Source organism: Typopeltis vanoorti, chromosome 6 (genome assembly GCF_054136105.1).
Source record: "Typopeltis vanoorti isolate ZY-2024b chromosome 6, IOZ_Tvanoo_1.0, whole genome shotgun sequence".
Taxonomy (NCBI): Eukaryota; Metazoa; Arthropoda; class Arachnida; order Uropygi; family Thelyphonidae; genus Typopeltis; species Typopeltis vanoorti.
In genome coordinates this window covers 87,010,869-87,034,755 of record NC_143554.1, presented here as the reverse complement: position 1 = coordinate 87,034,755, position 23,887 = coordinate 87,010,869, and positions in this window count along the sequence as shown.

Sequence of the window (23,887 nt, the reverse complement as noted above, 5' to 3'; positions counted from 1 at the left end):
TAAATAATTTGGAATTTAAATTATTACATTTTTATTAATATAAGTACGAAATTCAGTAATGTATCTTTTTAAATTTTCTGACAAGGTAATATAAATATAACTACATTACCGAAAATCACATGAACAGCAAATTTCATCAAGCCACTCAAAAACATTGACCAATCGAGCAGCAAAATACAGCTTATTAGGGATGGCAAACAAACATCGATGATTTTTAGAGAAAAATATTGCTTTTTTTCTTTTTTTTGGCTTTGCCTCGAGTTTTTTAAATTATTATCATCATTCAGAAAAACTTTATTAGGTGATTGCCCCCATGTCTGCTAGAAAATTAAGAAAAATTATAAATATTTTTTATTTGTTAATTGAGCCTCAATAAAACTTAAAAAGAGCCACATGCGGCTCGCGAGCCGCAGTTTGGCCACGTGGATATATATAATTCCAGAGAGTTCGAAGAATAAATAGATTAGAAGTCAAATGGATGTATAATCATATCAAGCAAGAGATTCCTATAAAGAGAATGGAAGGAATACCGTGTGTATAAGGATGATGTCCATTATGAAAATTATAAGCGGCAGACCAGAAGAGTCACAACTGTTGTACGGAAAGCTAAGACTAAGTATGAAAAGAAACTGGCTTTGTAAGCTAAAGACAACCCACAAGAATTCTATCGATATGCTTCAAGTAAAAGAAAGAATGACTCTACTGAATACAGATGATGTGAGGGTTGACAGATGCAGAATAGGTTTTTCAACTAATGAGTGCCTATTTTGCTAATAGATATCATCCTGGTGTATGCAACATTGATACCTCTTCACTGGATGAAGAAACTCATTTGTATGAGGAGGAAGTACTACAGCTGTTGCACAAACTGAATAAGAATTCTGAGAGATTGGAACTGATAGGATATCAGGACGGATGCTAAAAGAGTATTCAGCTGAACTGTCTAGTCCTTTGACTTGGCTATATAATTTGAGTCTCAGAACAGGGAAGATTCTGCAGAAATGGAAAGAATGTATGGTAATCCCATTACACAAGGGTGCAAAGTCCGATGCATCCACCTATCGATATCTCAGGAGTGATAATGAATGATGCCACCATAACAGAATGCTATTATTAATAAAAGGTATTTGATAATTGTTTCTGATTAGTTTATTATTTGTCATTTTATTGTTTGGTTGAGTATTATTGCACTATTTTAATTTACTCAGCTCTTCCGTAGCTCAATCCGTTTCGACGATGGTTGAAAAGACCCTGGTTCGATTTCCGTCTTAGCAGCAAAGAACCTTTTTCAGAGCTTTGCCCTAAGTATTATATTGGTTTCATAAGATGGTACCGTATGTCTCCTGTGGGCCTCACTGTCGTTGTTTTGTCATACACTAAGTAATGTTGGTTTACTGTAATGTAATATAACAAGATATGTTCGCATCTCAGTAGATAGCAACAAAATTCCTATTCCTTTTCGAAAGTTCTATGTTCCACTCCTGTCCTAGATTTGAGGAATTTTATAAAAGTTTTTTTTAATGAAAGTGATTAAATCGAGCCCTTATAGACTTTGCCTTATTTTTTCTCTCGGAAACTGCTTTTTTTTTTTTCTTTCGCAAAACAGACCTAATTAATTATAAGATACCGCAAATGTTCTTTAATTCAATTCGTGTGAATTGAAATATGATATGGTAGTTAATCTGTAGAGGAGTATCTACTATATCATAGAATTAATTAGGTTAATATGAAGTCAAGTTATTGGTCTGGAGGTTAATGAATTCCTGATACGTTAAGGTTAGATTGCATGTCACATTATAATAACAGGAAATCTTTCTCGCTCTTGTTTGTTTCACTTTCCAAAATCCGTCTCTAGTGCTACACAACTGGTCAATAGGATGTGTGCAGTATAGTTTCAAAAGAAGATACTGCTGGTTGAAGTGGATATGTTGTCTACCTGTCCAATTCTGATTGACCTGGTCAAAAGAAATGCACTGTAGTAAAAAATAGCAATGTAAACTCTATACACTCATCCAGCATTTAGTCATCTCTATCGCATTATTGATACACTTTGGTAAAGATTTTCTAATCAGAAAAAAGGAAATCTAAGACTAAAAATAAGATATTGGGCGATCGACTTAATTGTTTATTGTGAAATGATATATTATCTTTGCTCGCTGATAGACAAATTCAATTCTAGCTAGTCGCCGACTGGAGGTACTCTTCTAAGCCTTTCTTCGACCGGTTCCCGAGTTAGTCGATCTCTGGCATGGGCAAGCAGTTTTTTTGTGGGTCTTTCGTCCCACAAACTCGAGAAAATCGACCGTAGAACCCACATAATAACACATTCTGTTAGAGTTAGGTACTAAGAGAGAGAGAGAGAGAGAGAGAGAGAGAGAGAGAGAGAGAGATGGCAATACTTGTTTTCCTGTTTCTTCATTGGTTGCCGCTTATAATTAGTGATAGACTTGGGCTAGTTTTCTCTGATTGGCTGCCAGCGGAGATTGAACTGCCTACTAAGTCTCCAAAAGCTAAATAGGACGAAAAGGTCTCGCGTACTCAATGTAAAGGAATAAAAGGGCTTAAGCTGATTTTTTATATTATCTTTGCCACTCTAGGCTGATATGTTATTTATTTGTTTATTTAAAGCTGTCACAAATATACAGTATACTTCCATATTTCACTGATATGTATTTTGCATGTTTAATAAAACTTTTTAATCAATACAAGAATCAGCTTTTTTTTTATTTATTTCCATACTTGCATTTATTTGATTTCCTGTTTTCTTTTCCCTAATTTTGATAGGAATTATAATCCCAAGTCTCTTCATTTGAAATTCACCTGATAACTTTTAACTTGTGATCAGCCCTCTGTCGTAAAAGGTTGGGAATCCTTGTCTTAGAATCAACTTGCTATATTAATACATTTAAGGCTATAATAATAGTATCAATAACATCAATGAGCTCTGTCGAGTGCAGTACACTTGAAGTATCAGAAATCAAGTGTTTATGTCAGCCCATCATTAAAAGTTGACAACACGATGGCAAGAAGAAATCCAAAACAATAGTCATTCTTATGCCTAAACTGATAGAAAGTACAATAATTTCTTCGGAATTCAAGAGAATTCCGAAGAAATTATTGTACTTTACCTCTAATAATACATAATTGGATTTTTTTTCAACTAGGAGTTCAGGAAATCTTCTTGTAAAAGTTGATGGAAGAGCATTGCATACCGAACTTTCATAGTCTCGGTTTCCATTGAATGGTTAGGTAAAGACAGAAATCCACCCGTTCTTAGAAAAGAAATACGATATAAGAAAAGGATAAAAACCTACTAAACGCTTATGGGTGATAAAATATTAACTCTTTTTACGCCCTCTCATTAAAGCAGAATACTGCACTCTATTCAAATGATTTAACTTTATGCTGGCGAAAATACAGCAAAAGTCATATCATGGCTAATTTAAAAGACTATCCATTAATATCCTATAACTTATACTGATCCAGATACTGCAGCAATTTTATTACATCAAACATTACAAAACACGAAGCCGTAGATTTAAGGAATTACAGTCTATGCATCAACCAATACATCATAGTACATAAATCTCATATAATATTTCTGCTGTGATAAAGCAGCATGTGTCACAGAGATTCCCAAAAATCACACCAATTATTGGATGACGGGAACAGCCAAGTCGTAGAAGGATCTCACAGGAAAGGTACATCAGAAAACTAATAAATTAATCAAAGGTCTTTGGAAATGGCCAAAAAGAAACCAGTTATAGATTATATTCAAATTACGTGATCATATTAAGTATTTATAGATTTGTTAAAGTGCATGAAGTATATGTACAGACAAGGTACGCTGCTGGAATATCTTGGGATCGAAGGAATTTGAAACCCATAACCTAGTTTACTATATAACCTTTTCAACATTGATAAAACAGCATGCGTAAAAACACTAAGGAACGTATAGGAAAAAAAAAACAGATCTAATGTTATAACCTACTAATATCATGGTTACACTTTGGACATGGACAAACGCATATAGAAAAAGAACAACTGATTTATTACAAGAATGTTTACCCCTGACACAGCAAACGTATTCTAACACTGCTTGGCTAACACTTTGGTTAACCAAGCTCATTTGGTTCTCGATTACATAAAGTGAAAAAAGAGTGGATGTGTGGTGCAATCATCTCATCTCAGGGTGCAACTTCTGCGTGGAATTCCAGCAAGCAGTGGCGCACGTGGGGAGCAAAGGGCCCTGCCCTCCCCCAAAACACTAGAAAATTTTCCAAAAATCTTTTCCTAATTAAAATGCATTTTTTTATTTATGTTGTGTAGTGTCTTCTATTTCTATACTACTTATGAATTAGCAATCATTGCAGATGCTCAGTCGTAGGTCGTATGCGATGCGTAGTGTGTATTATCAAATCCCTACTCAACTCACCCCCCCCCAAGAATTAATCCTTAGTGCGCTACTGCCATCAAGTATTATTTGATTAGTAGGTACATCCAAAAATGTCCATATAAGTCATATTTATCAGCGAAATATTCACCGTGTAGCATTAGGAATACAAGAAAAGCTAAAATAGCTTTTAGATGTTCATCGCAGGCCAGAAAAGAAACGAATATTGTGTGGAAAGCTAAATTGGAGTATGAAAAGAAATTGGCTATGAAGGCTAGAAATCCAAAAGAATTTTATCTTTATTTCGCAAGCAAAAGAAAGAATAAATGTGGAAGAATAACTTTACTGAATGCAGATGGTATTCTAATTAGTGTCAGAAGCTAATAAGATTTTTCAATTAATGAGCCCTCACTTTGCTACGATATATCAACCAGGAGTATGTAACATGGTACACAGTACTACTACATTGGATGAACAGTTAGAGGTTCGTGAAAATGAGGTTGAAGAACTGTTGCATAATCTGAATAAGAATAAGAATTTGTCAATAGGGACAGATGGAATATAAGGACGTTTGTTAAAAGAATGTTCAACTGAATTGGCTAGGCCTTTCTCATGTTTGTATAACTTGAGTCTCAGCTCGGGAATGATACCGCAAGAATGAAATGAATGCATGATAGTTCCATTGTACAAGGGTGATGGAAAAACTGATGTGTATAACTACCGACCTATCAATATCTCTGGCATGGTAGTGAAGATTCTGGAGAAGTTGGTAAGAACTCGAATACAGAAATAGGCAGACAAACAAGCTATATTCTGCAAGGAGCAGCATGGGTTTACTAAAGGAAGGCCATGTTTTAGCAATTTGCTCATATTTTATATCAATGTTACAGCCGATTTGGATAAAGGGAATGGAAACACTATGTTAATATTGGAGTTTGCTAAGGCATTTGATAAGATACCACACTAATTCAAGTCAAGAGTTTATATTCCAATATGGGATTGGAATAAAAACTCTTGACTTAAATTAGTGGATGGTTGACAGATATCAAAAAATGGTGTACCTCAGGGTTCAGTCCTTGGACCATCGTTGTTCAATCTATGCATTAATGACATTAGATAAGGTCTAATAGGAGAGGTGCAATTGTTTGCTGACGATGCGAAGATAGGCAGGATAATCAGATGTCCTGATTATCCTGCCTATCTAGCACTTACAAAATGATTTGAATAGGCTGGAAATTTGGCAACCGAAAATGGCTGTTCATTTTAATGTTACTAAGTGTAAAGTTTTGCAGTTTGGCCTGATGCGATTTCCAGCGGCATGTTATATTACCGGTATTATACTCCAAGAAACTGATGAGGCTAGGGATCTTGGCATAATGGTGGATAGGAAAATGAAGTTCAAAGGTCACATAGCAAACGTTGCAAATATAACTCAGTGGATAATTGCGATCGTGAAGCGAACAGTGACATGTAAGAATAAGGAAGTCATTTTGTCTCTTTATAAGACTACACCTGGATTATTGTGTGCAGATTTGGTCTCCCGGGTTCCAAGAGGATAAAGAAGCTATGGAAAGGGTGTGCAAAGAAGAGCTAAAAGATTATATCGGAATTATGGGATTTAGATTATGAGGACAGATTGCGAGTATGTGGATTAAAGACTCTGGTTAACAGGAGTGATATGATGAGGTCTCTGAGCTTCTGAATGGGTGTTATATGACCATCGTCTGATGAAATATTTCGTTATATGGAAGGTGGTAAGAGAACACCTGGGCATCCATGCCGAGTTAAGTTTGTTCGTAGTCAGGAAAGGGCTAAGGGCTAGGTTTTCCTCTCATAGAGCAGTGAGTAAGTGGAATAGTTTGCCTCTAGTGATTTATAGCCTCCCATTAAAAGAGAAGCCATTATAAAGGTTCCTTTAGTCATAGATGAAATGGAATCTATGTCTTTCCGAATTAAAGTCAATTGTTACGTTGTCCTCAAGAGAGTGCTAATTTAATCAGTCTATGAGTATGCAATGATCATGGTGCTCATACGGGCAGGTATGTTACCATCTTATGAAGCCAATATAAGAAAACTAATGCTATCTGGTGACGAAAAAAAAAACACATCCCTGCATTATTGTAATGTAGGATTAGAAATGGTTATTTCCTAGTTTGCTTCAAAAAATACTAATAAAAACAATGAAAAACACTGACATTTTTCCAAAAGTTTCTTCCACAGATTCCTGAAACTAAAAAACAAACTAGGTGGCTGTGAAATGCATTGCATATGTTGTATTGACTATGTAGAACAGACGGCAGATCGAGCAAAATTCGCAAAGGTAAATAAACACTTCATCAGACAATTGAAGAGCAAGGGGATGATTCAAAATTAGCATTTCATACTATAAAAGAGAAAAATTATATAATATTCTGGGAAGTGTCAGAAGTGCTGTATGTTGCATATGATAGTTACATCAGATTAAAAGAAGTTGCGAAAATTTCGTGCATTTCAACACAGCACGACATGAATCACAGGATGACATTTAATTTTATATGTGCTACACTAATCAAATAATTCAACATAGATGAAACGGATTCTGAGAGACAATATACTAATCGTACTAACGAAGCGCAACGTATGTGATACGCGTGTCCGATCGAATTGAAAAATTATTCCAATTACTTTAAAGGAGTTATATATTTTTTATGCTTTTTATTTGGTTCATGTATATGTCATTCCTTATCGCTTACCATTAAGACATCGGTAACCAAGATTCTAAAGAAGCACTTTTTATTAAAAACAAAACTGATTGATTTCGTTGATTGATTGATTTCATTGAGTGCATCATTTCATATATTGCCAGAAAGTTTTACATAATAGATGAAAGTGTGAAGGGTCAATAATAACAGAACAAAACGATATAAAATGATTTGAATCGGGATGAACAGATGGACTGAAAACTGCTTTTTTATTTATTAATTTGCATAGCGAATCCTCGGACAAATATTTTTATTTCACAAAGTTTCTCTCAACCGGGCAATATAGTCTGAACGATAGGCGGTTTTAGTGATTTTTCAAAATTTATTACTGCTTTATTTATATCTATTAAAATATGCTATCTTTAATTAAATAGTATATTTCACATCTAAGGTTTTTTTTTAGATTCGATTATTTTACTAATATTAATAAAATAAGCAAGTCATGAATGGTACAGCGAATATAGTGGGCTATAATTTCATTTTATTGGGCTCTGACATATGCGCAATTTTTAATAGTGTTGTTTACATTTTCTCTTCAGAAGAAATGCTTTTGGCGCTTTTGTAGTAATATACCAAACGACGAAGGTGTATTTCTATCGGAATGTTGTAATGTAGGTGTAGGAATTTTAGTATGTCGTTGTTTTTACAGTTTTTGTTAACTGATAGTCAATATGCGCTGGATTTTCGCATTTAGAGGTACGTTGTTTTTTTTTATTTATTTCCGACAAATCTCAGATGTTCAGTGATGTATATAATTTGATCTGTACTTGGGTGAAGTTTATTTCATGGAAAATGTGTACTCTTTAGAGTTATTTTAATAAATTTATGTAACTGGGGTGTCATAGTATTGGGTAAATATTATTTCTTTTATTCAAACATTTCGCTTGATAATTTCAGAATCTTAAGAATCTGAATTATGTCCATAATTTATAGTTGCAGTTAATAAAATTTCATTATAAAATTATTAGTTGCTTAAAACGTGGTGGTACACGATGTAGTTAGCAAATTATTATTTTTAAATTAACATCTTCGATAATATGTTTTAACTTTAAACTTTGTATATATAAATTACATCTCGCCTTTTGTTTATTAATTTTGAGTTACCATATGCAGGTAAATTTTATGATATGTATTTATGGTTACCTTTTTCGTTTATTATTATGAAGAAATTGTTCAAATGCAAGTGCATTTCCCTTCTAAGTTCTGTCATGTTAATATACTACTTTTAAGACGCTATAAAGTTTAATTTTCTCTATAAAAAGATAAAGGGTTGCATTCATTATTGCGAATGTGCGTAGGATAAAGAGAAGTATTTCATTATTATTTCAAATTTTATTCAACTTCAATTCATTTCAGTGAGCAGAATGGTATTGTTCTAATGTATAATATTATTATTTTAAGATACCACATGAATTTCTTTTAGTATTTCGGATTCACTTAGCTACTTCCTTTGATAAACAATAAGTTACTAGAATGCATCTCGTAATCAGTTTAGAGATTGAGCTCAAGATGGGAGCAAATCGTATTTCTTTCTTACTAGGCAAATTCAGTATAATGGGTATCTCCGTCAGTTGTACAGTCCTGGTAGGGGCAAGTAAAGAACAAGAGTAAAAATATTCTCTGCTTATTATGTTGAATATTTCTGCATTAACGTTCTTATTAGTAGAGTAGGATTTAATCTGATGATACTATTTCGCTATAGTTTAAAAAAAAAGGGGGGGGGTTTACAGCGAATGTTTTACAGACGTTTTACTGTAGGTCTTATAAGTTGAGGTGTTGCAAATTATTTATTATTTTCTGTGATGCGATTCTTTCAAAAATTAACAGGAAAATTCTTAAGGTCTACAACATAATAAATTTGAGCAGGAGTATTATAAACACTCGTTTTTTATGTTAGATGATTTTGATTGGTTGATACTTATGAGAAGGTACTTTAACCAACAGTTCTCTAATTAATGAATAAAACAGAGTTATAAACTATTAATGAGAGCATAAAATACACGTAAGATTTTATATACTTAAAGCATTTTATATTTTTAATTTTGGTTGCCTCATTTAAAATTCACCACGGCTGCTAAAGCAATAACGTTCGTAAAATAGCAGTCCGCATTATCGGGTAATTAAATTATATTGCTCTCCTTCCAGCAGACTGTAGGTTTGAATCCTATTGTGGGTATCTATGTTTTGTAAATGTCTAAGTTTTAAATGAATTTCATCGTCCGGTGCGAGACCGTGTTTGGTGACTTGGATAGGACCGTCGTCCTATTCAAGTCACGAAATCGTCCTATCCTAATTAATTTAAGTTTCATTAGGTTTTATAGCATACAGCCGTTTATCTTTTGTTGATGTAAGAAATTATTCGTACCATTTCTTATCACCGAATGGGAAACTTGTTACAAATCGAGAGAAGACTAGAATATTGTAGTTCAATATTTCAGTGATGCCCTGCTACGGTGGCTGGCCTGCGCTCGAGGTTCAGAAAAACAGGAGTAAAAGGAAAATGCGTTTTTATAATAAAAATAACTACACCGACTGCCAATAGCCATTCCCAGAAGACAATGATAGCTGATTTAGGAAAAAAAAATCTCTTCAGAAAATTTTTACTGCTTATAAATTTCTAATACAAGAAAATTTGTAAAACAGATATTAGGCATTCTGGATAACTATATGAGGGATTGGATTACGGTTTCAAAAGTGAAGTATATAGAAAAACTTGCGATATTTGTGCTTATTATTATTGTTCTTATTATTAAGGGAGACCTACAGGGAGTCAGGACTCATCGAGTGAGGCGATATATTACACGCACCAGCTATTATACTTATTCTTGAATTCATTCACACTGCTATCACACACGGCATCCAATGAGAATTCATTCCAATCACGAACCACCCTATGAGAGAAAACTCTTGCACCCCCCCCTTTTAACAGCAATCATTCTAACCTAACCCTTCATAAAATGAAGGGCATGTTTTTCACAGAAAAACATGCAGAATTACTTCTGCACGATGTTTTTTTCACAGTTCATATTGGTTGGCCTTATATAATGTTTCTTGTTTCGTAATTTAGAATTAGTTTCAGTGCATAATATTATGTTCGAAGTTATCGTTGTGAAAGCAAACATATTTCCGCTGATAGTTGTCTAAACATCAGGAAAAGAGCATTGGTTTACATTGTACTGTTTTATAGCCTCCATGGATCTCTTATGCAAGTCTGATTTTTTATGTATGTAAATAACTTAATACGCATAGTGAAGATACCTATGACTGTTACCAAACAACGAGAGAGTTAGCTCTAATCGGTTTCTAGAAGTTAGTCAAATCGTTTGTCATGTAGAATGAATTTATCATTAGATGCATTTGTTGCCATAATTGCATATTTCTGATGTTTATAAAGATTAATAATAACTAACGTGTCGGAGTTCATTATGCAGTTCACATTAACTGCTGTATGCGTTTCAAAGATTAATCGAATATTTTCATGCAAAATATATTTCAAACGTCAGATGACCTCTCCTCGTTGTCATAAAATAATAGTAAGTAAAAGATTACCTTAACTAGTCTTCGAGCTCTTTTGTTACAGATCTACGTTCGATTCCCACTCGCATAAGTGAGAGGAACCTTTATAATGGCTATTCTAGATAGAAGTGGATAGGAGGGGGGGGGCATAATTGAGACATAAGTTGGTAAGAGGTAATTAGCAGATTAATGTGGATGAGATTTTTCATAGAATGGCCGGAGACGGGGGAGAACAAGAATTAAAGTGGGATCTCCTCCGATGAGTCTCTTGGAGACTCATCGGAGTCTCCGTGGAGGTATAATAATAATAAGGGCATTTTAAGCTACATGCGAGTAAGCTCCGTTCTCATACGGAATTGGTAGTTTTTATTATTATTATTATTATTAAGGGAGTCAGAGACTCATCGAGGGAGGCCACATACTGCACACACCAGCTATCATACTTATTCTTGAATTCATTCACACTGCTTGCACTCGCAACATCCAATGGCAATCCATTACAATCACGCACCACCCTCTGAGAGAAAAATCCCGACCCTCCATAAATTGAAAAATTCCATCAATTGAAATCCTGTATGACCCTTTCAGAAGTTTGTAAGTCTCAATCATATCACCCCTCTTTCTCCTGTTTGCTAGTGTCTGCAGTTACAAATTCTCAATCTGTCTTCATAATCAGTATTTCACAATCCTGATATCATTTTTAACACTCTCCTTTGTACTCTCTCCAAAGTTTCCGTTGTGATTCTGATACCAGACCTGCGCACAATAGTCCAAGCGAGGTCTTATCAAGGCCTTGTAAAGAGGCAAAATAACATCCCTATCTTTACATGTGAACGTTCGTTTCAGCAATTATCTTTTGAGTTGTATTTGCAATCTTTGCCACATGGCCCCTAAACTTCAACTTCCTATCTATTAATACTCCAAGATCCCTAGCCTCATCAGTTTCTTCTAGCCTAATCCCACCAATATAATACGACATTGGATATCTAATCATACCGGAGTGAATGACTTTACATTTACTGACATCGAACTGATACCCATTTTCCTATGCCCACAATTCCAGCCTATTCAAATCATTCTGCAAGTATGCATATCAGCAGCATCCTGATTACCCTACCTATCTTTGTATCATCAGCAAATAACTGTATGTCGCTTGTCAAATCCTCCCCAATATCATTAGTGTACAGATTGCATAACAGTGGACCAAGCACTAATCCTTGTGGTACACCACTTGTTACCTTTAACCCTTGCAAACTCATGTCCCCCGTATACCACTTTTTTGATATGTCAGTCAGTCATCTTCTTATCCATGCTAATATTGTATAACCCAAACCCATTTTCTCCAATTTATGCAGCAGTCTGCCATGCTGTATTCTGTCAAAAGCCTTAGCAAAATCCAAAAGTAACATGGTGTATCCATTTTCCTTGTTTAGTTCAATGATAACATTGTTATAGAATGTGAGCAAGTTGCTAAAACATGACCTTCCCTTAGTAAACCCATTTCTGAATGCGGGCCCTAACCAATTTTTCCAAAATCTTCACCACGACTCCTGAGACACTAATTGGTCGATAATTGGATACATCAGTCTTTTCACCACCCTTTTGGAATGGAATTATCATACATTCCTGCGGAATCAACCCTGTTCTGAGACTCATATTAAATATCCTGGACAAAGGAATGACCAGTTCAGCTGAACACTCTTTTAGCACACGTGCGGATATTCCATCAGTCTCTATTGCTGAATTCTTATTCAGTTTGTGCAACAGCTTTAATACCTCGGCCTCACACACACTTGCGTTTCTTCATCTAGTGAAGAGGTAACAGTGACTCAATGTTGCGTTCACTATGTTGATAGCTTTTAACGAAATGGGCACTCATTAACTGAACAACCTCCTCTGCATCTGTAACCCTCACGCCATCTGGATTTAGAAGAGTTATTCTTTCATATTCATTCTTTCTTTTACTTGCAGCATATCGATAGAATTCTTGTGGGTTGTCTTTAGCACGCAGAGGCAGTTTTGTTTCATAATCAGACTTTGCTTTCCGCACAGCAGTTGTGACTATTCTAGCCTGCTGCTTATAACGTTCATAACGGACGTCATCCTTATGCAAACGGTATTCCTTCCACATCGTCCTTTTCTTACGACTATCTTGCTTAATAAGATTCCACATCCATTTGACCCTTACTCTATTTATTCTTCGAAATCTCGGATCACATTCTGATATCGCATAATTTAAGTACTGTTTAAATGCTTCCCATGCACTGTCGATATTCTTTCCATCCAGCAACCGATCTCATTCCACTACACTAAGTATACTCCTGAGTTGGTCATAATTTCCTGTTTGTAGTTCAGCATGTAACATTTTCTGAATGGCACATTCATAAACTTAGCACTTCCCAAGTGAGTACCGCATGATCACTGTCACCAACTGGAGGCAGAATAGTTACGTCTTTAACTGAAATGCCCTCTGACACTATAATCAAATCTAACACTCTTTGACTTCGAGTTCCTTCTGTCACATGCTGCTTGAGTAAGTTGTCCCGCAACAGCTCCATAAATGCATCGTCATTCTTCTCATGAGATTATACTGCTACCCAATCAATATTTGGATAATTAAAGTCTCCCATTGTGATTACTCTCTTCACGCTCATCTTTTCTATTTGGTGATGCATTTCTTCATCACCAGCAACCGATATACCAGGTCTGTAACAACACCCCACTATGCAGTTTGTCTTGTTAGATTCCACCTCACACCAGATGGCTTCAAACTCACTGCCACATGAAATATTGTTAGTAGTATTACTAATTCATAGGTCTCAACTCTAACTGGATTTAAGTCATCCAATATCATTATCAGCACGCTCCTCCTCTCCTATCCACTCTATCCTTAAAAATACTGTATCCATGACACTCGATACCAGTTAGTAGGTCTGATTCTGATAGCCAGGTCTCACTAATTCCTGCAATCTGAGGTCACAACGTATCGATGAAGGCAACAAACTCTACCCCTTTGTTTTTGAGACTCCTAGCATTCGCGAACAGACAATAATCTACTGAGTATACCAAACGCATTCAGGTGTAGGCCATCCCTCTTATACATATCCAATCTTCTCTAAAACTCACTCCACACATCAAAAAACTCGCATCCATTCCTTCTACGCATCGAATCGTTTGCCATCATAGCCCTTCTTTTTAATTCATTTTTATCATAGCGAGGTAAAATACTAATGATTTTCACTTTCTCACTCTTCACTCGCGTCTCTTCCAGCAACCCTTTCATGTCCTCTCTCATACTGAACTTATTGCCAGTTAAATCGTTCGCACCTACTACAACAACTACGATTTCGTTTACTTTTTATTTCAGTTTTTGAATTACCTGCGTTATATTTTTAATTTTCGCTCCAGGAAAACTCGGTGTTATAACTCTCTCGTCTATAGCATATTTTATTATAGAGTATCCATAACAAATAACTTCTTTCTTTTTACTAATAACATCACTTACCTGATTTTCGTTATTTCCTGACTTACCTGTTTCTTTGCTTTGTTGTTTCTTATTTTCCTGTTCATTTTTCTTTTTCTCCTTATGCTCATTTAAACGTTCCTCGACTTTTTGCAATTCCTGCGTTGTCTCTCTGATGATCTGCTTCAACTTCGCTATTTTGGCGGTTAATTCATTTTCGTTAACCTCCTCAATGTACGTAATAACCTCGTTCGCAAGGCTAACCTTCTTGTTCTTCCCTGCGGGTTTTTTTTTAAGCATTACCTTTCTTGCCGTTTTTTTGGTGCCATTTTAAACATATATTAAATATTAAAATATCTTAATAAAAATATATGATAAAATACTAAATACACTATAAAACACTAAAGTCTACACTAGTATATTACAAACACCGATTTTCTAAGGGAAAACACAATAAAAAGTGACAAAAATTACCAACTTTACAGGAGCACTAAATTCGCCGACCAACCACTATGTATCCTCGAACCGAACCACTATCTGGTTTTTGCTTCCTCAAATATCAGTCTGTTATCAGCATCTACAGATATAAATGCTTCCTCGCTATTGTGAGCCAGAATAGAGAATGGAAGGTTTAACGTATAATCCGAAAATTTTATACGCCAACCCCAGTAAAGATTGGGAAAAGGTAAATAAAAAAAAAAGATATTCCACCGGCGTCTGATTTGATGGCTTACTTTACTGCTCACTTATATTTAAAAAAAAGTATTGTTTATATCTTTTGTCAGACACTCAGGAATATTCCACATATTAATTACGTTATTTGGAATCGAGGGTTAATTTCATACTGCTTTTTGCTTGGAACACGTAATTAATAAACATAATATACTGGTCTCAGTTTTTTTTTCCCCGACAATTCCAAACATTTTAGGGAGCCGCTATTGCCCAATTACAACCGTAGATATTGACGATACCTCCGGTTGATGTTCGAATCTCGTCTAAGAGGCAAGAAACTTTTATAAAGGGTTTTCATCTGAAGGTGAGTTAGCAGTGTTTACAAGGAGTGGAAGGATTTATAAACCCAGAAACTTCAGTTTTTCATTACAGAGTCAGCTGAATATCGCTTTAAAAAGAATCAAAGTCGAGCAGCTTTCCGAGATGTAACTGTAGACTCAAATATGCAAATATTGAATTTCCCATAATTGGAGTAGAGCCTCTTATAATATCCAACTATAAAAAAGAGAAATAAAACTGAATGTGAAAACTGCAGAGGAATTTCCATACTGAATGTTCCAGATAAGATTAATGCAAGCATACTCGAGAAGAGGCAGAGAAAAATCGAGGAAAGCGAAATTTTGAAATGAAAAGCTGGGTTCAGATGAAGAAATTAAAGAGTGAAGATTAGAATGAAATCTTGGAGATAATGGAAGAAATCTGATTTAATCAGACAGGGAAGTATGTAGTTACTGGATACAAGTTGTTTGCAAGGTCAGAAAAATTAGAACTCCATGGTGGACCTAGGAAAGGAAAGAGGCAACATAGATACGAAGGAAGCATAGCGAAAGTTCCTAGCAAGGAAATCAGCATGTCATATGGAAGAAAACAGAAAACCACAAGAAAGCGAAACATATGTAAAATAGCTAATCAAAAATAATCACGGGATGACTTTCGAAAGAATATAGAAGATAGATTTCAAGAAGGTGACATTGTTCTGGAGGCTTGAAAACAGGAAAGAGAACTGTAAAAGATATTAGGTTGATAAATTTAGTTGATATTCTAAATGTCTGGAGTAATTAATTTGAAAGGGTTGTTAAATGAAACAAGTGATAGAAAAGTGGTAGAAATCATTCAAGAATATTATTAGTAATATTAGATTACATATCAATACTAAAGGTAGAAAAAAAAAACAAATATGTAAATAGCTCGTGTAGATGATTCGACCAGAAATGTCGGGATTCAAATATGGAGGCATAAAGGTTTTACAGGTGCTGCACTGCATAATCCAGAAGTCATAGTCAAAATGGCGGATTTCCGATGATTGGAGTAGAGCCTCTCATGAAACCCAATTATAAAAAAAAGAGAAATCAACGTGAAAACTGCAAAGGAAAATCCATACTGAATATTACATTAATGCAAGCAAAGCATACTTGAACAGGCTGAAAAAAATCGTAGAAAGGGAAAGTTTGAGAAGAAAAAGCTGGGTTGAGATGAAATAGAGGTTTACAGGACTATATTATGACTTTAAACCAAATAGTTCAGAATCGACAATTATATGGTGAAAATGGTACTGGACATTATATTAACTAATGCATAATATATATTTAGAATGAAGTTAGCAGTTAAGAATGGAAGGAGGTACAGGGAGATGGTTTGATATATTAAATCTGATGTAAAAACAAGGGTACACAGTATCTATCTCCATTGTTCATTTATATGGATTACATTATGAAAGAAAGTTGCATTGGAGTTGATATAAAAATGAACATAACAAACGAACTCTTTACTTTATGCACATAATGTTTTACTTCTAAATAAATCCAGTGTAAGCCTGGATTTATTTAGAAGTAAATCATTTAGTTAAGGAATCCTGCAGGATTCCTTAACTAAATTAATTGCTGTAATAAATTTGGTAGGAAATAAGCAATAAAAAGTCGTGAAAATAACCAGGAACATTGAAACCATCAACTGCATTTTGAATGGAGAGCGTGTAGAACAAAAAATTATTTCATCAATTCAGACACAATTTCTAGTGTAAATAGGACATTAAATATGGGAGTAGACAACAGAATTAACAAATCTGATGGGTAAGGAGTTAACTGAATAAATGTACATGGAATAAGAGAGAAATTAGTCAAACACCAAACTACTTGTATACAAGACTACGTGGATTAGAAATAAAACACTTGATCAAAGAGACTGGAGGCCCCAGATATGTAAATTAAATGGTTTTCATCGCCAAATCTATTGCGGTGTGCAGGCCATGAGATGCTTATTGGCCTGAACTGGCTTGAAAAAAAAAAATCTCTCTAGAGCAGGCGAATTCAGCAGCTCTCTTATCTCACTCGCCGTGTACCAAATGTATTGTAGATTTACCGAAAAAAATATTCGCCTATGAAACACGATTTTCGAATGAATACATCATTTGTAGTGATATCAAATATTTTAAAGGAAACGATCTTGCGAATAAAATATACTTTCATCCGTAACTTATGAGCCATTTTAAATAGTTATAATCTCATTCTATTACGGGCAAGATTGAGGAAATACATCTGAGCCATATATTTTCCCTATTTATATCTACAAGCTTTGGAGATATAGTTATTCATGAAAGTATATTTTATGAGCCATTCTAAATAGGTATAATCTCATTCTGTTACTGGCAAGATTGAGGAAATACATCTGAGCCATACGTGGTTCCTCAATTTTGCCCGTAACAGAATGAGATTATACCTATTTAGAATGACTCATACGTTATGCATGAAGGTATATCTTATATCTCCATAGCTTTCAGATATAGAGAAAAATATATAAGCATATAATTATAACTACTTTTGGGAATAGTGTTACAATAGAAGTGAGTCAAACCGCTCTGTTGCTTACTGGTAAATGTCCGTTGGAGTATGTCTCGACTTCAGATGTAGACGTGTCAATGTATAAGCAACACTACAGTGTTGCTTATATATTGACAAACTGCTTTTTTAAGTCTTCCTCTGTTTCCATTCGTTCCTAAATTCAGCTCTCTCTCTCTCTCTGTTGAGAGTAAGGTACTGAATGCAGGTGATGTCACATGTCTAAGTTGGTGTCCCAGCAACAACCTCGTTTGACTTTTCTGAATTGATTCTATTAGAGGTCTTTGATTGATTCAAAAATAACGTTATTTGGTTAAATTATTGATCAAAGGCGTATTGTCATTATCGAGTAATGACGTTCTATATCTGAACATATGCAATATGTTTTTTTATGCTTAATAATGGAATTATTTGTTACGAGATTTTTGTAAGCCTATAAAAATAAAAACTCATTGTGCAAATAAAATTTTTATTGTTTCAGAAAAGACGTATACTCTTGCACAATCCAAACAACTTACTTTTCTCTTTTAGTTGTTGAGAATTGTAATCTGCAGTTTTAACAAAAATATCTTTCATATATGGTAACCCTTGACTTGCACAAGGTACTATAAGTTTTGTAACCTTTCGTGTGTGAAATTGTATTAAATTGGAAATGAGTGATTTTAAAGTTAATGGACCAGTCTTGTGGTTTACGGGAGTAGTAACATTTTCTTTTTTCTCATAACTTATCCCCCCCCCTCGCTCTTTCTCTCTTGTTATCCGAACAAAATGTTCATTAAGTTTTTACATGCGTGTTTGTTTCCCATTACATCTTTATTGGGGAGAAGAGAAACTAGAATAATGAAATAAATAGAAACGAAATAATTCAAAATAAATGCAGTCTGAAAGTTAATACATTTCTGACAGCATACACAGCGGAATAAGAGCAAACATTTTTTCGGCGCTACGGCCCAGTATTACTTAAGTGCATGAATAAATATTTGAATTAAAAAAAAACACTTGAAATATATCTGCTGAAGATATATCTTTCAAATGATATTTATAACAAATTACAAGAGCTTTCCTATGGACAAAAAGCTGATGCAACTTAAATCTTACTGTAGTGATATCCTGAAAGAGCGGCGTTTGCGCCACTTTAATTATGATTATAATATATAACATCCTTTGTCTCTTTTCGATCAGTTATTGTGAATATCATTAGGAAATTTAATTTAACTGGTAGTGTAAAACCGTTTACAGAAATTCCAGGCCACTCACAGTATGTAGTGACGACACTTTTTGAAAATGGAGTTTGCATACCATCGTCGTACAAGGAGAAGATTTTAGAGCCCATTCAACCAAAGATGAGTTAGCTGATTTCATAGAGTGGGGAGGGGTTTCTTCCCAGCATTGTTTTTTTTTTTTTCATCCTGAATAACATGCGACTACAGAAAATGTGTGAACTTTTTCATAACTTTTGTAGTTTTGGCGTAATCTAAACAAATAACCAATACAGGCAACTTCTGTTAAGTGAGCAATCCGTTAACAGACGTTTACATTAAAGTTACTAAAAACGTCCTCCTTCTAGTCTCAAGAGTATTGTTTTAGTTTTCGTTGAAAGGTACTTTCTTCTACTACTGAGAAACTGTTGTCTGTATACGCCATATTCGCCATTTATTCTGCAGAAAAATTCTTAATTTTTCATGAATTTCCAGAGGAAAAAATCTGCGTTAGATCTTGGAGGGTCAGGATTTGGATCTTCCTCGGCTGATCCATCGGGAAAATGCTCATTAAGAATATTTTCACCTCACTATGAATATGTGACTCTCCGTTACGTTGATAATATTAGGTTTGTCTTTAAGTAACTGACGTATTAACAATAGTTTCAACGTGTCATATCATATACAGAAGATAATTTTATTATTTTTACTTTTTTTTCCAAAGAAGAAAAAGGCCACACGCCTCTGTCACAGTGCAAGAAACGTTTACTTTCTGGCTTTCTATTTTGTTTATCATTCAACCACGATGCGAGGCCTTCACAGATACACGTTTCAAACCTTTCCACAAATGTGAAATGTTGCCTCATCTGTAAGCCAATGTTTTGACAGGAATGCTTTATTTTCTGCTATACCGCCCAACATGTTCACAAAAACACCTAACGGTACCACCTTATCGCCAGATTTTAAGGCGATGTAATAACTGCTTTCGGTAAGGCCGGAGAACAAAGCATTTACAAATTTTCCGATTGCTTGCTCTGGCCCATCAATCCCTATGTGTTCACTTCGTTTGAATAGAATCGCTATTAACAGCGATCCTACCCAAATACATACACTCACCAGAAAAAAAAAAAGTATGCTGTTATTGTTAATTTGATTTGCGGCTAAAATCACCAAGGTTGTGAGGCCAGTGTATTCTGGCTGTTAATTGTGTGTGTTTGGGCTGGTTTGTCTTTTTTACGAGATGAAAAGCCCCTGCCAACATATGAGACCGGCTTTTGAATGCAATTCACATTGTTTCTCTCCCTGCCTGACAATTCCGATAATCCTGGTGGGCATAGTACTCGTAGATAGCATACCCGCTCTTCATTCATCAGGTTGTTAGTTCGAATTCCATTATGAGCTGGGGTGTTCGTGAATGTATTTAGGTGGAAGATGAATTTCCTCGCTTGGTGTGAGAGAACTGTCGAGAAAAAAAAATTACCAGTTTGCAGGGTTACCTGATTATATAAAAATGTAATGAAATAATAATAATGAAAAAAACTTATCCCATCTACTGTACATCAGTACCGTGGCTGGGGTAAGGGTTTTATTTCTTCAATAACTCTTCTCACATTCTCAAACGATTTAGAGTATGCTTTAGCAAATTTCCTTCCCAAGAACACTTCTTTCATAATCGGATTTATCATCTTCTCATTTGGTACTGTGAGTCTAGACGTTTAATTGGAATGATTTTTCATAATTCCTTTTCTATTTGAACTATCGCTTATAGTTCATCATCAAATTCCAGATATGTACCCTCCCGGGGGGATAATTATGACAGTACTACATAAAAAAAGTTACCAGGATAATTATGATAGTACTACATTCAAAAAGTTACATCATTACTAACTTCCTATCAACAATTTTCTTCCAGATTAGTCTATTATCTGTAGATTCCAATATTATTCCAACATTATTAGATCTTATATTTCTGTGTTTTAAAGCACTTTTTACTGTATCAGTTTATGTACATCTTGGTCTTCCTTTGAGTCTTTTCCCTGCCAACTTGGCAAAGAACACTGGTTTTGCTAATCTTTCTTTTCCCATTCTGCTGAAGTGACTATACCACCTGAGATTAGTTCTACTAATACATTCCTGAATACTAACAATGGCAAGTTCTTTCCTAATATCCTCATCTTTAATATGACACTGCCAATGATGCCATTTGTTCACTTCACTAATTTCTCAAAACTCGCATATCAGAGGTCTCCAGTTTTATTTTCTAGTATTTTATTTCTCACCCAGCTCTCAGATTTATAACTTAAAACTGGTTTGAATACTGTCTTGTATACTGCTAATTGAGAGTTTCGACTAATTTCTCTTATTGCATATAAATTTATTCAACTGGCTCCCAATAATATCAACTTTAGCAATTCTGTTATCTATTTCCGTATTTAATTTGCCATCTTCACTAAAACCGTGCCTAAATAGCTGAAATATTTTACTTGTTCTATAGGCTCTCCATTCATGCAGCTGAAGTTTCTATGTTGCTGCCTACTTTCATGGTTTGTCTTGTTATTGCTGATTTTCAAACCAACTTTATTACAACAATTATTCAATTTAGTCACGGAATCTTGCAGACTTATACTGTATTTATTCAGAAGTATAATATCATCTGCATAAAGCAAAGAGGAGATTAACATTACAAATTTTGATATCAGGTTTAATACCACTTTCCTTTATAATGTGATCCATATAAATAATGAATAACAGTGGAGATAATGTGCACCTTTGTCGTACACCTGATTTTACATCAAACCATCTTCCTGTACTTCAATTCTAACTGCTGACTTACAGCTTAGACTATGTCGATTAAAGTATTCCAATGTAATCCCGATCCGAAGTTTACCTTTTCTCTTCCGATCTCTGATAATCAAGTAAAAGATAAACAGTCGAGGTATAATTTCATCTGGTTGACTTACAATACTAAGTCATTAAAATTTTTTTAATTTTGTTATAATCGAAAACATTTCCCATATTATGAAGTGAAAAATTTACATTTCACTATAATCTTATTAGGACGCTGTATCTCTGACGCTGTGAAGTTTATCAGAGAAATTTTAAAATACTTTGGCAGGATTGTTCGGTGGTCGAATTTAAAAACTGATAATTGGATATTCTCATACTATCATTTTGACTTCCATGAGATTTACTATATTCAATGGAAACTTAACCCTTCTTTTGTTATCTTTAGATATAACCATTAAAGCAGTAGACGTCTCAAAATCGCTATAAGAAAAAAAAGAAGCAATCTTCACCCTTCAAACAAGAGGAGTGTGTTTATTATAATACACAACACAGGAGTTAATCCTTGATCTTAGATTTGCACCCTCCTCCCCCCTCCCACACACACACAGTACACTAATATATCTAATATAGATCTTGCGACCTTTCGTGTGTGGTAGGTCAGATTATTTATATATATAGTTGCATTATAATAGTTATATAATGTGTCGAATCTGTACTTTTATTTTACATTTTTCTTGAATGTTAAGTAATTTCTTGCTTTTTAAAATTTCTTTTTGTATACTTTTTGAATGTTATAATTTTCAGATTAACATTAAGTAAATCCTCTTGAAAAAATATACGAATAGAAACTTTTTCACTTGATTCGAGCGACACCCTTCTAAGTTCACCAAAAGACAATGTGCAATGAGCTGCGGAAGGAGAATTTTCACCGATCAACCATACTGTGGCCTGAGAATGACGTACATGTTGTCATGGCAACAAGAAAATCTAGAGTTACGAAGGATAGAAATGAGACTGCCGCGGTTACTGCCTTTCCTACCCATTTTGAAATGCGTGTATCCAATGAAATAATGATAATAAAATCTGTTTTATGCGATGAAAATAGGAACAGCCAGTTTCGACGTGTAATATAATGTGAAATAGAAAACGACAATTTCATATAAGACCCATAAAATAATAGAAATCAAAAATGATATACCAGTACTGAAATTTGTCTATTGACATGGATTTAAATAATTGTTGAACAATGAGTTTGTGTTCATAATTTTTATAATAAAATGTTTGTTATAAAAAAATATTAGCGAGATAGAAGTGAGGAAATAGCGTCCAGTGTGGTTGGTTTGGTGTCGAAATCAGTTTGGTGTCAAGTGAAGGTAAGTTAGCCAGTGACATATGGAAGTGGGAGGGTTTTCCCCCTCCCTGGTTTTTCATCCCTCAAGCTAGGCGAACTGGACATGAGAATACACGCGTTGGTATCCATAATCCACTATGCAGATAGGATTAGCCGCCCTATCAGAGCATTGATTAGGTTTTAAATAATCTCAAGTTACTTGGGCTGTGGCAGGCATTTGAGGCTAACACGCGAAGTTGGAAATGGGAATGTTTTTATTTTGTATTTCTACATCACTTAGTCTCAAACGAAAGTCGCCTGGAAACATCCCTCCCCCCCACCCTCATAATCCACAAATCTACATGTTTATGAACATTGCCGAAAATGTAGTGGATAACTACGATTTTATATACCTTTCTACAATGCCGTGAGAGACTCTGACACAGTCGGCACGTTGAAATGGCTTTAGAGCAGTCTATATGGTTTTCATTGGGCACGATAAGCTATTGGCCATTTAGTTCATTACGGTTTCTGTGACGTAGTAGTTATGCCACATATCATGGCTTTAGTTACCTTGGAACCTCTTAAAACTCAATTCAATTACATTTATATGTTCATTTTTTTTTCTCTCTCTCTCTCTCTCTATAAATACGATTTTGTTTGTTGATACACGGAGATGCGACTGGATCTGTTGTTCCTCTTTCGTTAGTTGTACTGGCAAGATACTCATTACTGCTTTCGGTCCAGCTGTTATTCCAGACTAATTTGCAATAAACGTTATATATATATATATATATATATATATATATATATATATATATATATATATATAAATTTAAAACGGAACAAGCAAAATTTTATGCGCAATGAAATGGTAGGAGAAATAAAACAG